The sequence below is a fragment of the Heteronotia binoei genome, chromosome 6 (genome assembly GCF_032191835.1).
Source record: "Heteronotia binoei isolate CCM8104 ecotype False Entrance Well chromosome 6, APGP_CSIRO_Hbin_v1, whole genome shotgun sequence".
Lineage (NCBI taxonomy): Eukaryota > Metazoa > Chordata > Lepidosauria > Squamata > Gekkonidae > Heteronotia > Heteronotia binoei.
The window spans coordinates 120,997,713-121,012,749 of record NC_083228.1 but is presented as its reverse complement, the minus strand read 5'-3'; the positions used below and the strand labels follow the sequence as shown (position 1 = coordinate 121,012,749).

Below are 15,037 nucleotides of genomic sequence, written 5' to 3'. Positions count from 1 at the left end.
TGCATCTTTTCTCAAGGGAGCAATTGCCCAGCTTCATTTGAACTACTTGCCTCCATTTTTTTTAAAAAAGTATTATATCATTTTCCCAAGAAGCAGACCCTTTAATGAATTTCATTTCAGCCCAGATATGTAATTGATGTATATTATAAAAACAGCACATTACATAGAATAAAGAATTTGTTTCTTTTTGGGAGTTGATTTCCAAGGAAGTTCCAAACATAAAAAAAAAAATGGCACACACACACACAAATACTTCTACACAAGGATCACAGTAATGCTGTGGAAGGTATATCCGAGCGTTGCCTACCCCTGTAATTAAAAATAAAATAAAATTATGTCCAAGCACAAACACAGATTCAGGGATGGAATGAAGGCACAAAGCCAGAGGTTTCTGGCACATCTAGAACTGGAGCTCAGCACAAAAGATGCTATTTTTGTGAGGGATTTAGCTTTTTAAAAACCCTCACAAATTGAAGGGGAGGGGAAAGAGTGGCCTTGTCTCTTCATATCCGGTGAGCTGGCAAGCCTGCAGTACCCTGAATCCTCCCTTCTCCTTCATCCCTGCCTTATCTATCAAAACAGCTAGCTTCTGATAGGGCACTTTGAGAAGTTGCAGGAGGTAAGCAAGTTAAGGCCCTGCTAACCGCTGCCCCAAAGATGTCTTACATCCCATTGCTACAGAAACTCCTTAAGCACAGAAAATTCACCTCTTGCACCTGAGGCTGGCAAACTTTAAGTCCAGATGACACTTCTCAAAGAGCTACATTTCTGTCAAGAACCCACCACTTGCTGAACCTCAGTCCACAGACATACAGTTTGCTAGAAGCTGCTACTACTGCATTAAGCACAACAGACTTCCTATACAGAACCAGCTCTTGTGTTCTAAAGAACATGCAGACACATATGACAACAGCACACACTTTTCACCATGCACACCATGCATGCAGTAGAAAGTTGCAGTTGCCAGGGGCTTCTCATGACTGGTACACACAGAAAAAGTACACCCTTTGGGTACACATCTAAAGAGGACCTCTTATCACATCATGAAAAACACAGTGATAATATTCAAAGGGGCAGGGGGGAGGGATACTTAAAGATACACCAGCAGAACATGCTGGGGGTTTTTTAAGTTGGAACTTCTTTCTCCTTCCAGTGATGCTGAATAAATGAATGAGCAATTCCGGCGGGGTGGGGAGGGGGGTGTAATTAACAAACCAGAACATATGTACTCCATAAACTGGAAAAGAAATTTGGCTCTCCATTTGCTCTTAAACTTGCTTTCCTTTTCCACATTATATCGAGTTACCATCTGAATCTTCCCCAGCCACTGTTAAACCCAAAGCAATCCTCCCCAGTTCATCAAATGTTGCAAAACCAAGACATTAACAGTCAATCAAGGAGGCCCCGCTTCAGAGAAAAATGACAAACGCTTTTCGATATCCAAAGTAAAAGAATCTCTTCCTGCTGTAAGCTACTGACTTCATGCCCGAACAAGTTCTTTGGGCTCAGATATTGTTTTCAACACATTCCACCTCTGTAGCCTCCAACCCAGAGGTCTGAAAACGATCTACCTGTCAGGCATGGTTTCCACCTCACCTTTATGCCTCAGGATCCCTGTGAATTGTGAAGGTCTCCAAGGCATGTTCTAGGACACACAGGTAAAGTAGGGCAGGCGAGTCGTGCCTCAGTGTGGTATTACAGTAGGCATTCACGTGGTGGAACCCTGTGGGGGAAACCTGGAAGTCATGGGGAAGCCATCTTGTAAGTTATCTTCTCTCTGAGCAGCTCCTGATAAGCCTTCAACCTCTTCCAAGGTCCCATTGCTTCAGAACACACAATCTCAATTCAGCCTCTTTTACTTCAATTAATTCTCATCCCACACATCATGCTCCCCTCCCTGCTGCCCACCCTTAAGTCCCCCAATGCTTGTGTGAACAAAATGACTTACATCACCTCTGGGAATTCCCTTAGATGTTGACAATTAAGAAAAACATGATAGTTACTGGTCTCCATGCCTCTGTAGTAATTCAGTTATGGAAGAACCATCACAAGGAGGAGAGCCAGTCTGGTGTAGTGGTTAAGTCTGATTCCCCACTCCTCCACTTGCACCTGCCGGAATGGCCTTGGGTCAGCCATAGCTTTTGTAGGAGATGTCATTGAAAGGGCAGCTGCTGTAACAGCTCTCTCAGCCCCACCTACCTCACAGGGTGTCTGTTGTGGGGGGAGGGAGGTAAAGGAGATTGTGACCACTCTGAGATTCAGAGTATAGGGCAGGATATAAATCCAATATCATCATCATCATCATCAGGGAGGGACGGTGGCTCAGTGGTAGAGCATCTGCTTGGTAAGCAGAAGGTCCCAGGTTCAATCCCCGGCATCTCCAACTAAAAAGGGTCCAGGCAAGTAGGTGTGAAAAACCTCAGCTTGAAACCCTGGAGAGCCGCTGCCAGTCTGAGTAGACAATACTGACTTTGATGGACTAAAGGTCTGATTCAATAGAAGGCAGCTTCATATGTTCATCACAAGCGAAGAATCAAAGCAGTGCTGCCCTGTCTTGGTCGAGCTGCTCATACTTAGGGGGTTATTTAAAACACACCTGGTTCTTCCCAAGCAATTCTTCCTCTCCTGTCTCAGCATATCTGGTTGATCAAGATCTGAATACTTTGATTGGCAGTGACTCTCCAGGAACGCAGGTATACATCTTTCACAGCACTCATTACTACCTGATCCTTTTAACTGGAGATGTCAGGGATTGAACTTGGGATGGTCAGCAAGCATGCCAAGCAGAAGTTCTACCTTGCAAAGGAAAAAAAACCATTAATGACAGAAACACCCCTTATTTAACTTGAAAAGCACAGGAGTTTCTGGAGATCCATTAAGACCGTTTCTATCAATTGTATGAACAATTATGAAAATAAAATGTAAAAAAAAAAACCCCACATAACAACAACATGGCATGAAACAAAATGGCATCAGCACACCGTCGCTTGAAATACACATCTGTATAAATCCACCAGATCTGAGTTCCAAGCAAAGTAACTGACAAAACATATTCATCCCTTCACTAAAAATCTCGCTTCCTTCTCTCTAAAGTTTCAAAATCCTAAATCAATACAGGAAGCGACTTAGAAGATCATATATCTAAGCCATCTAGCAGAAGGCACATTCTTACCAAGGCTGTGTTAATAGAGTTCCCAGCTTTCCTAATGAAAAGATCCCAGACTCCAGGGAGAAGCCTTCTGTTTTGTTTAATACTTACAATTTAATAAAGCAGATGTAATCCAGAGAGGTCTTCAGGAATACACACACTGGATAAAATCCATGTGTGCATTTTTAGCGTAGTTCCAAGAAGACTACTGCTTTTATTCTCTCACAGGACCGAAGAATTTATGTACGCATAACAGTTGTCTTTTCTCCTTTGCCATTTATTTGTTAAGCCATGTTGGAAGTATTTGTAACTCCATCAGTTATTAAAAGCTTGTTCAAGCAGGAGATGGGAGAGTCCCGGAGGGTTCAGAAGGTCAACTCAGTTGAGCATCTGTGTATTATCCAAACCACTTTAATGCAATCACAGCTCAAGGAAAATGTACAAGGCCATGTTACATCACTGGTGGGTTGATAAATGAGTGGGAGCTGATGCTTTACCTTTAAGTAGAAGCCAATAGAAATACGTTGAAATAAACGTTCAGCTGCTGATGTGCATTTTTTGTTATTGATACATAATGCAGCAAAATATCATCTAGATATGGAAGTGGATTAAAATTACTAACACTTTGGAAAATGAAGCTAATGGTGCACCAAATTGTGGTTCCAATGTACACATTAAACTTCTCCAGCCATACAAATTTCTTTCTCCATTTACTGGAAGGTTCAACTCTGTAAATTCAGAAGAACATGAACCCACACAGTGCCTGAGCAGCTCCATTGGGATTCATGTGAAGAAATCCCTTGGATCAGGATTCAGGAGCCCAACCCAGGGCTTTTTTATTTTGTAGTAGGATCTCCTTTGCATATTAGGCTACACTCCCCGATGCAGCCAATCCTCCAAGAGTTTACAGTAGGCCCTGTAAGAAGAGCTTGTAAGCTCTTGGAGGATTGGCTACATCAGGGGGTATAGCCTAATATGCAAAGGAGTTCCTGCTACAAAAAAAGCCCTGGCCCAACCCATCACTTTGTATGACAACAGGTCCTTCAGAGTTCTCTGTTCTCCTTCCATTCTCTCAGTATGGCAACCACATACACTGCTTTGAACATCTTTTGAGGAGAGGGTGGCTCAGTGGTAGAGCATCTGCTTGACATGCGCAAGGTCCCAGATTCAATCCCAAACTTCTCCAGTTAAATTATCAGCAAGCTGGTGATGTGAAAGACCTTTATTTGCCTGAGACTCTGGAAAGCTGCTGCCAGTCTGAGTAGACAATACTGACTTTGATGGGCCAAGGGTCTGATTCAGTATAAGGCAGTTTCAAGCGTCCATCTACTCAAATGTGCGTCATCAGCAAGTCAAGAAGTAAAAAGGCATTGGACCGTGTTTAGAAAAAACAGGTTTAGATAATCCAGACTTCAACAGAAGAATGCATTCCTATTAACTGTTACTGGAAAGGATGTAGGTTAAATGCTGCCATGGAAAGACATTTTCTAGGGAAAAGTAATTTGCTGCATGCTTCTGTTTATGTACACTTTGAATAGCTTGTACAGCCCGGGGATCTTCAAAACAAGAAAAATGTCGGAAGGGCTAGAAAGGAAGTTCTGACAACTTGCAACCATTCTACTTTTGCTTCTGATCAAACAGCTATATCAGGGGCTTTTCAAAATGAGTTCTTTTTAATAAAGAGTGTAAGAGCTAACAAACATCTTCTCAATCAGCAAACACAAAATAAAGTTATCAGAAATTACAGTTGGATTGCTACTGTCCTTTGCAGATAAAGCTCCTAGTATAATTAATTTTTTAAAAAAAATTGTTGTCAACTTATGACAACCCCATGTGGTTCTCAAGGCAAAAGATGTTCAAAAGTGGTTTGCCATTGCTTGGCTCTATGCAGTAGCCCTGGACTTCCCCGGTGGTCTTCCATTCATCAACTAACCAGGAATAGCTCTGCTTAGCTTCTGAGATCTTATAAGATCTGGCTAACCAGGTCACGGTAATTCCTAGTAACAGATAGATAGTCCTAGTAACAGATAGTAACAGGTCACGGTAAGTCCTAGTAACAGATTGGTCACAATCCTGCTGTTACTTCAGGCTCAGCAAGAACAGAATTCTGTAAATGAAAAAAAGGTAAAGGTAGTCCCCTGTGCAAGCACCAGTCATTTCCAACTCTGGGGTGACGTCGCATCACAACGTTTTCACGGCAGACTTTTTACGGAGTGGTTTGCCATTGCCTTCCCCAGTCATCTACACTTTCCCTCAGCAAGCTGGGTACTCATTTTACCGACCTCGGAAGGATGGAAGGCTGAGTCAACCTTGAGCTGGCTACCTGAACCCAGCTTCCACCAGGATCAAACTCAAGTCGTGAGCAAAGCTTGGACAGCAGGTACTGCAGCTTACCACCCTGCGCCACAGAGCTCTTACCTGTAAATGAAACAAACCAATAAATAAATCCCCCTCAATTTTGTCAAGGCATGGCTGTGCAGAACAAGCCGCTGTTGTGCTTCATTGAAACCAGGAAATATACCACAACCTGAAGTCCTCCTCATGTCACACAGGACAATCCGATAGCTCCTTCAGACTCCAGTTGCATGGGCCACCCCAGTCCAAACAAAAGTCTGATCTCTAAAGAGCCAGGATGTCCTATCTATGAACAAGTCCTCTGCTGGAGATAAATTGCTTAGCCATTACAGAACACAGCAGCTTGCATAATAGGGCAATGACATGGGGAGTATCTTTCTGTCAAACTTCTATGAGAAGTTGTTTTGCAAGCTAAGTCCAACATGAGGCAGGGGGAATGAAGAAGACATGCAAGATTTAGGCCGTGATTAATTCTTTAAACAAAATAAATTTAAAAGCCTTTGTAATTTTTACCTCCAATGCTTTCCACTTTGCTTTCTGGAACGGAACGACATAAGGAATCCTGCAAACGCTTCTTGACTGTGACCATCACAAGAGCACTGGAAACCTTGTGAACTTCAAGGCCCTATGGATTTATGGTGACAACAGCATGTGTCTACTTACATGCCTTCTCCAACTGAGTGGTGTTCCATTAACACAAGGATCACTGCACAACCAGCAGCATTGGCCATAACACAACCATTGCACAATCACTGATACCATTACTTACCGTAACTGAATTATTATATTATTATTATTATTATTTTAATTAGACCAGCATTCTAGTGTTATGTACTGCGTACTAATGCTAGGAAGAGTTGAAGGCAGCAGGAAAAGAGACAGACCCTACATGAGATGGATTCACTCAATCAAGGAAGCCAGGGCCCTCACTTTGCAAGACCTGAGCAAGGCTGTTAACGATGGGACATTTTGGAGGTCACTAACTCACAGGGTTGCCATAAGTCAGAAGTGACTTGACAGAACTTCACACACACACAAGTGGAAATAGTTCTTTAGATACAATGCACAACAACATATTGCAACTTTAAAAACACACCCACTCATTAACCTAACACCATTTACACAAGTTGAAGTGGGTTGCAGGATGCATGACCACTGCTTGGATACCATCTAGTTCAGGGGCGTCGGACTCATTTGTTATGAGGGCCGGATCTGACATAAATGAGACCTTGTCGGGCCAGGCTGGGCCATGTCGGGCTGGGCCATGCGTGTACCTATTTAATATTAGGTGGCAGAGATATAAACTTTTTAAAGGACACAGACAAACACAACTAAAGATTTTTTAAAAAATAAAATAAAACATGCTTAAAACATTAGCACTTGTTGGTCTTAACGGTGCATTCTTTGTATTTCTCCAATGGGACCCAGGGAACTGGGCAAAGCTCTGGCTCTTTCCCTCCCTCCTCAGGGAACCAGGAGGGGAAGGAGCCTTAACCAACGGAGAAAATAGAGGCTTTGCTTTGTAGCTCCTGTGTGATTGAGCAAGCCTTGCAAAGCAAGTGAGATGCAGAAGGAAGCAAGAGAGAGGGAGAAGAAAGCAGACAAGAGCCAGTTGCTCAGGGGCCTGATAGAAGCCCTCCGGGCACCTGATTCAGCCCCTGGGCTGCATGTTTGACACCACTGATTACACCCCTGACACCCATAGATTACTATGGGTGCAAGGTTGTGTGTGTGATTTTTGCTGATCTATCCCTTCTGCATTACAACCTGTGATGCTGCTCCTGGAGGATGAGGCACCCCCAGAAATAGCTTAGGTGGAAACTGAAGGTCTCTCTCTCATTGGAGAAGAAGGGTGAAAATCAGCCTTCTCCTTGAGCTCGTGGAAATCTAACCCATCATCCCATGACTCATGCAGTTGTCACTACACGGTCACTGGCAAAGACACTTGATGACAAATGAAGAAAACCTAGCATGCTGTTGCATGACATTTTGGTGGATAGCTTGTCATCTGTTATTTCAGGGCATGTCAGCAACACCACTGCAAATTACAGAAATGATCCTACCTCTAAGAAAATCTTGGGGGCTGTCCCTGTGGCTATCATGCCAGGGCCGAAGGACTGCAGCAAGAACTGAGTTTTTGATTCTTGTTAATTTCAGCTTTCCTATATTGTCTTCTGCTAGGGATTCACCTTAACAAGGTCTCCAGCTGCTAAGGCGCAAAGCCACAATACTGCAGCAAAAAAACACCCCTATATTTTACTATAATAGTAATTTATAAGACAGCTCTTCCCTATCCCTACTGCACCTTTGGTTTAATTTTTTTTTTCAGTTAAATAAACAGAACTAATGCAACCAAATTAATTCCAAGTCCGTGTATTTATCTAAAACACTGTTATCCTGCTGATTATCCACAGAAGTCAAGGTGGTGTACACGGTTCTCCCGTGCCCAGGGCTTTTTCTGAACAAGAACGCACAGGAATGCAGTTCCGGCTGGCTTGGTGACAGGGGGTGTGGCCTAATATGCAAATGAATTCCTGCTGGGCTTTTTTATAATACAGCCCTATGTAGAACAATGGTGGCACCAGTGGGGTGTGGCCTAATATGCAAATGAGTTCCTGCTGGACCTTTTCTACCAAAAAAGCCCTGCCCGTGCCCCATTTTATTACCCCAATAAGCCTGTGCACAAACTTCATGGAGAGTGAGGATGTGGAGGTTTGCCTGATTCTAGCCCCACACTGGCTCACCCAACCACGTTACCTCGGATTGGATAAAGTACTTTTTCACTGGAGAAGGGTGAACACCTTATCGTTCCCTCCAGGCTAGAGGAAAAGTTGCCTTGAAATTTCAATGACTGCAATTTCCAACTTACTGGCAGAACTACTTTTGATCCGGTGTGCTTGGCTCATGCCAGAACACACCGTTCTATTAAAAAAGGAGTTGTACTTGACAAGTTTTATGCAGAAGATCAAGTCTTGATTTTTAAAAAAAACACCTTAATTATACTAAATATTCACAAAGCATCCCCATCCCCCACCCCAACCCAGTACAGCTGTATGATGGATATTCAGTTGGGGTAGCTTTCTCCATCACTGCATAATGCAAGCTGGGAAAACCAACCCTTGGGGAATGAACTACAGGTTGATGCTGTGATCACATATCAATGCATACTTTTAAAGGTTAAAATTGTATTTTTGGCCTCCTACTCTCATTGTCCTAAAGCCAAGCCCAGAAGCTTATACATGTAACTGACAGACTTTAAAGCAGGGCTTAATCAGCAACCATCACAAGACTTCAGAGTTTAGAAGAGTTTTAAAAATGCAAACAGCCAGCATCTAACACCACCATCATTAATGTGTGATTTGTTCTTTGTGCTAACGTCAGCTTGGAAATGTTTTGTCTTGTTAATACATTGACATATCTTGCAGCATTCAGTTAATAAATCTTAACAGGTTTGGAAAACAAATAACTAGGAGAGAAGTCTGCTTCCTTTCACATTATAGTACATACACACCCCTTCTTTGGGATGACTGTTTTGTGCTTCCCATAGTAGATAGACTTTAGAAGCAGACTTCAGTAAAGCAGGTTTCCTTGGAATGAACACAAACACGAAAGTGGTGGTTCGTTTCATTTTGTGGTTCGTCATTTTTCCTGAATTGGTGGTTCATTTCATTTTGTGTTTCTGGAATTTTTCAACAAATTGTTGTCCATTGGTTCGGGAGAGCTAGAAAGTGCCGGCACACTGCAAACGTCTCCAGCGTGATGACATCACCCGGAAGTGACAGTATCACACCAGGCACATTTTCTGGGGCAATGTGCTTGGTGCGATAGTGTCACTTCCGAGTGACGTCATCATGTCAGGCACACTGTGGTGCACAAGGAGGATCTCCTTCCAATAATGACACAGATGAAGCACCCAAAAAACAAGCTGTTTCATTTTGCAAGTCATGCATAGCTTGAGCACCTGAACTGATTTGGAACAAACCATTAATCAGCTGTTTTAGGCACAAATTGTGATTTGTACCCATCCCCACGAATTGGTGCCCATCCCCACTTGGGATACAATCCTATGCACAGTTTCAGAAGGCAGTGGTGTGCTGAAGAGCTGGAATCCAGTTCAGTAGCATCTTAAAGACCAACAAGATTCTCACGGCTTAAGCTTTCAAGAGTCAAAGCTCCCCTTATCAGATATATTCTGAAAATCTTAGTCTTGAAGGTGCTAGTGGGCTTTGTTGATCTTAAAGGTGTCACTAGACTCAAACTTTGTTCTACCCCCATTTAAGTCCCAGTACATGAGATGGGGCTATTATAGGCTGCAATCACACACACTAAATAATGCACTTTCAATGCAGTTTCCAACTGGATTTTGCCAGTTCACATAGTAAAATCCAGTTGGAAAGTGCATTGAAAGTGGATTGAAAGTGCGTTATTTAGTGTGTGCTAACAGCTATAGCGTCTATCATGAAAGCCAGTGCTCAATGTATCAGACTAGGATCTGAGGGACCCCGGCTCAAATCCCCACTTTGATGTGACATTCGCTTTATGTGTTTGCTCCAGTCATTCCTCTTGGTCTAACCTTTCTCTGGGGATGATAAAATAAGGAAAGGATTGTCATCTTGATCTTAAAGAGTGGGGACAAAAACCCACTAAATCAAGAGCCCAGTCCTAATGAGCTGGTCTTGAAGATGATATCAGTTCCCCCAAATGCAACAACATAGCCTTGGCAGCCCCAAAGCTAACCAAAGGTGCACAGGATTGTGTAGTATAGTGGTTAAGAGGAGAAGCCTCTAATCTGGAGAACCGGGTTTGATTCCCCACATGTCCTCCACATGAAATCTGCTGACAGACCTTGGGGCAGCTACAGTTCTCTCGGAACTCTCTCAACCCCATCTACCTTCCAAAGTGCCTGTTTTGGGGAGAGGAAGGGAATGTAATTGCAAGCTGCCTCGAGACTCCTTAAGATAGAGAAAAGTGGGGTATAAAAACCTGCTTTTCTTCAGTACCATACACCAGATTTTTTCCCCCTTTGCTGGCTGTATTCATGCATTCCCCAGCCAATCATCATAGGTTCCAGTAAACAGTAAGCACTAAGAACTCAAGCCATTCCAACCAACACCTTCAGCTGGCAAGCTGCATAGAACCCTGGCCTAACTGAAGAGCAAGTCTACCACTATGAAGTAATGGACGGCAGCCATCCCAAAGGAAGGAAGTTAAATGATAATTACGTCCTCTCTTTGCTTGGTTAATCATCGAATGAAAACACAAAGCACGCTTGGCCACTGTGCTGAGCAGACACCTGCCAGCGATAAACATTTGTATCAAATAATCGAACAAGATAACCTTGATCTACGACACACCACCAGAAGTGTGCCGATGAGACCCGCTATGTCAGGGAAAGCAAAATATTTTCTTCTATTGTTAAGTGGGAACTCGAGTGCTGTGCATGTAGACATTTTCCTGTTGATGTTTCGATAACAGCCATTTTAAAAAGAGCGGAAAGCGCGACGGCAACAATGCATTAGCTTTTTATTGAGGTTTTGTAAATTAATCCTGAGGGAAGAGGCAGACTAGCAGAGCATCAGCTAATGAGAAAAACCTGCAGACACGACCCAGTTCAACGCCAGAAAGCAAGAATACTCAAAGACCCACAAACATTCATTTATCATCAGCAGAAAGTGGTTTTCACTGACAAAATGCAAAAGCACAGGCTGGGCTGCACAACCTTTAGCATGCTCCATTATCAGCCACTGGAAATAACAATAAGGAGAGAAAAAGTAGACCTACGTTGGTTTGGCACTTGAGGTCTGGAATAACAGTGAGGGCTAGAGAAATGTAAAGAAGACTCCAAGCTACAGCCAAGCAGAGTCATGTGCTATCGTTGATTAGTTCGGGGCAGTTCGGGGCAGTGGCAGCTGCAGATCATCTGTCTGGCTACACTGTGAAGTACAGAGACATGAACACAAACCCCTGACAGTCACTCCTGTTTGAGGAGCATAAGATCCTAAGAAGGGTCCTACTGGATGAGTACAAAGACCCAGGTAGCCCAGTGTTCTGTTCACACAATGGCCAGCCAGCTGTCTGTGGGAAGTCAGTAAGCAGAATGACAGCCCATGCTTCCCAGCAACTGATATAAAGAAGCACCCCTCTGCCTCTGGTAGTGGAGAGAATACACATCGATTGTGACTGGTACCTACTGATAGGCCCGTCCTCCAGGAATCTGTCCACTCCCTTTTTAAAGCCTTCCAAACTGGTGGCCATCACCACATCTTCTGTGGCAACAAGCTGCACCATTAAATGTTGAACTGTGCGATGGTGAGCAGAACGCAGTCTTGCAATACAAGTTATTTACATTCCAGCCATTACAGAGTTAACTGTTTTTGTTTACCTAAAAGAGGAAGTGATGTACTGTACCCTAAACCCAATTAGGTACTGGGTCTTCTAAGCCTAGGAGAAATGGAAAGACTGAATTGGTCAGTTGGCACCTTGTGCCTGAAACTCCTTTGATCTTGTATGCAAACTGAATTGCTCTTCTGACGCAAAGTTCTCTGGGGAGAAGAAACCAGCTAACAAAGGTTAATAAAAAGCAACCATGTAGCAGATTAGACATAGTTAGCTATGCTAATGAGCTAAGTTTTATTTCTTTTATCCCAAGTACCTTTTCCTGATGTTTTTCTAGTAAAGTTTGTTTCTTTTGATAAGCTTAAGTCTTGTCTCCATTTATCCCAACACAAAGCCACAAACCTCAATGCCATATCTTCCCACTTTCACTTATCTGGAACTGACTTTGGAATTTGCTGGGAACTTTAGTTTCCTGCAGGGATCCTCCGTGTGATGGGGACAGTATTTCTTGGCCGTCAACATTACGGTAAGTAAAGGGACACTTGGTCATCAGAAGACAAGAGAGAAAGCAGTGTTGTTAAGAGCCTGGCCTGAGCCCATTAGTACTTCTGTACATTTCTGAGGCATGTCTCCATTAGCCCTAAGGAACAAACTTGGAAGGGGAACATGGGCAGGATCTTCCTCAGGTCCAAAAAACAGCTATGGAAAACTATGGGGTGGGACACCAGCAGGAGATGGCATCTTGATTTTTAATGAGTTTTTAAAAAGACTGCTGTGAGGTGTTAACCCCACCCCCCAATGGGCTATATTTTCTTTCTTTCAATATTTGCATCCCACTTTTCTCTTCAGCGGAGACCCAAAGCAGCTTACCACATTATTCACTCCTCCATTTTACTCTCACAACAGACCATCCTTTGAGATTGGGGAGTGACTGGCCCAAGGTCACCCACTGAGTTTCCATGGCAACGCTCTAAGCACTACACTGCCCTAGCTCTGGTCTGGCACAGTGACTTGAACCTCAGTCCTCAGCCGTTTACCTGCGGCAACAGCTCAGTGCTTTGGAAGGGCACTCATTATCGGCTGTTAACATTTTAGCTCAAAGATTCTGTGGAACTGGAAATAAATGTTAATAGATTTTTTAAAATGTCATTAAATACTGTAGATGTTAGCCAGCCAGCCACTTAATAGGCAGGCAGTATGTAAATATAAGAACATATGCAGAAAATTATCTTTAACATTTCAAATAGGTTATCCTTGTTAGCCACTCAGTACAAGCACGTCTGGCCACATAGCGTGCAAGCTCTCCCTCCCTCACAAACTAAGCAAAGCTCTAATTGCCCAGGAGATTTCCAAATGGCTCAACTCTATGCCCATTGATCCAGAGTAAAAGGGTTGTCATTCACTGCAAGCCTAACCACTAAATTTACAGTTTTGAAGAGAGGGAGTGGAAGTTGGTTACAAGCAGAATAAATTATGCCAATTAGAGAAACCTTCCCCATTTCATTTGGATCCAAACTGCATTCAAGAGAAGTAGTACCACTTCATTTATTATTACTACTTAGCTCTTCCCAAAGCATATTCAGTCTACCGGTGCCATGCAAATCATCTGTAAACACATGATCCGAGGCGGCTTGTCAATTGCTGAATTATCTTTTTTTAAAAAACCAGGAATAAGAACTGGGAGAAAATACTGGGAGGGTGAAAAAGCCAAGAAAAAGATTGGAAGCTTCTTCAAAGAGAAATAACTAGTTGAATATTTTATGGGAGAGAATTCCAAGCAAAGAAAAATGAGAGAGCTATGAACATGAAAAAGGACTGCTGAAAACATGCAGTTTGAAGTACAAATTAGTATTAGCAGAACAAAGAGTATGAGCAACAGGAATATCTATCTGCGATCATGCCACCTATAACAGCAAAATGCAGCATATGGGAAAAGGGATAGAGAAAGAAAACTCTCATGACAGTAGAAACTCTGAACCAGAGCAGGTGGCGGCTTTGGAGTGGATGTGGGTTAACAAACTGAAGCTGAAACCTGACAAGGCAGAAGTGCAACTGGTGAGAAGGTCTGCCCTGGGACTTAAAGGGTCCCCCATTCCGGACGGGGTTGTACTCCTCTTGAAGGGCATGTTGGGAGTGTTCTTGGACCCAGGCATACTGCTAGATAAGCAGGTGGCAACTGTTGGCCAGGAATATGTATTATCAGCTTCAACTGGCTAGCTAACTGAGGTCCTTCCAGGACAGAAAAGATGCTACCACTGTGGTGCATGCCGTGGTTACATCTTGATTAGATTGCTGCAATGTGTTCTGTGCGGGGATGACCTTGAAAAATGTCCAGAGACTGCTGCCAGGATGTTGACTAGAGGGGGCTGTAGGAACTATATCACTCCAGTCTTGGTTGATCTATACTAGCTTCCAATATGTTTTTTTCTGGGCACAATTCCGGGTGCTGATGTTGAGTTCTAAGGCCAATATGGTTTGGGACCACCATAATTGAAGCACCACTGACTCCCTTATGGACCTACCCAACTGTTGGACTTATCTTCCAAGGCCCTGCTTCAAATGAACATGAACATATGAAGCTGCCTTATACTGAATCAGACCCTCGGTCCATCAAAGTCAGTATTGTCTACTCAGATTGGCAGCGGCTCTCCAGGGTCTCAAACTAAGGTTTTTCACACCTATTTGCCTGGACCCTTTTAGTTGGAGATGCCAGGGATTGAACCTGGGACCTTCTGCTTACCAAGCAGATGCTCTACCACTGAGCCACCGTCCCTCCCCTAAATGCCCTACCTTCTGGGATTAGGTGGGTAGCAACCAAAAGGAAGGACTTCTTGATTGTGGCACCAAAACTCTGGAACTCCCAGAGAGATTTGTCCGCCCCATTTTGCCATTGTCTACCAGCAGTTGAATTCTCCTTCCTTTCCTATATTTTAATTGCTATTTTTAAAGGGTTTTTTATGTGTATGTTACCTTTGGTGTTAGTTGTTTTAATGAAGTTCTTTTTGTTTCATTTTAATGATTTTTAAGATGTGTTATTATGTATATTTTTAGTCTGTTAGCTGCCTTGGTGGTTTTAATGAAGACAGAAAAGGTATACATTTTGTTAATAGATAAATAAACTCTTAGGCTGCCGACAGAGAAACTGGGGCTAGGAACTTCAGATCATCAGACAAACATTCGGAAATAAAAAAAGCTGGT

The 15,037-nt window shown here is 43.1% G+C and overlaps 1 protein-coding gene across 1 annotated transcript in view; it reads right to left on the bottom strand.

Moving 5' to 3' along the window:
* Nucleotides 1-15,037, bottom strand: part of LOC132574197 (multiple epidermal growth factor-like domains protein 6) — a 273,518-nt gene that overhangs the window by 234,008 nt on the left and 24,473 nt on the right. The gene's annotated exons all lie outside the window — the stretch shown is intronic.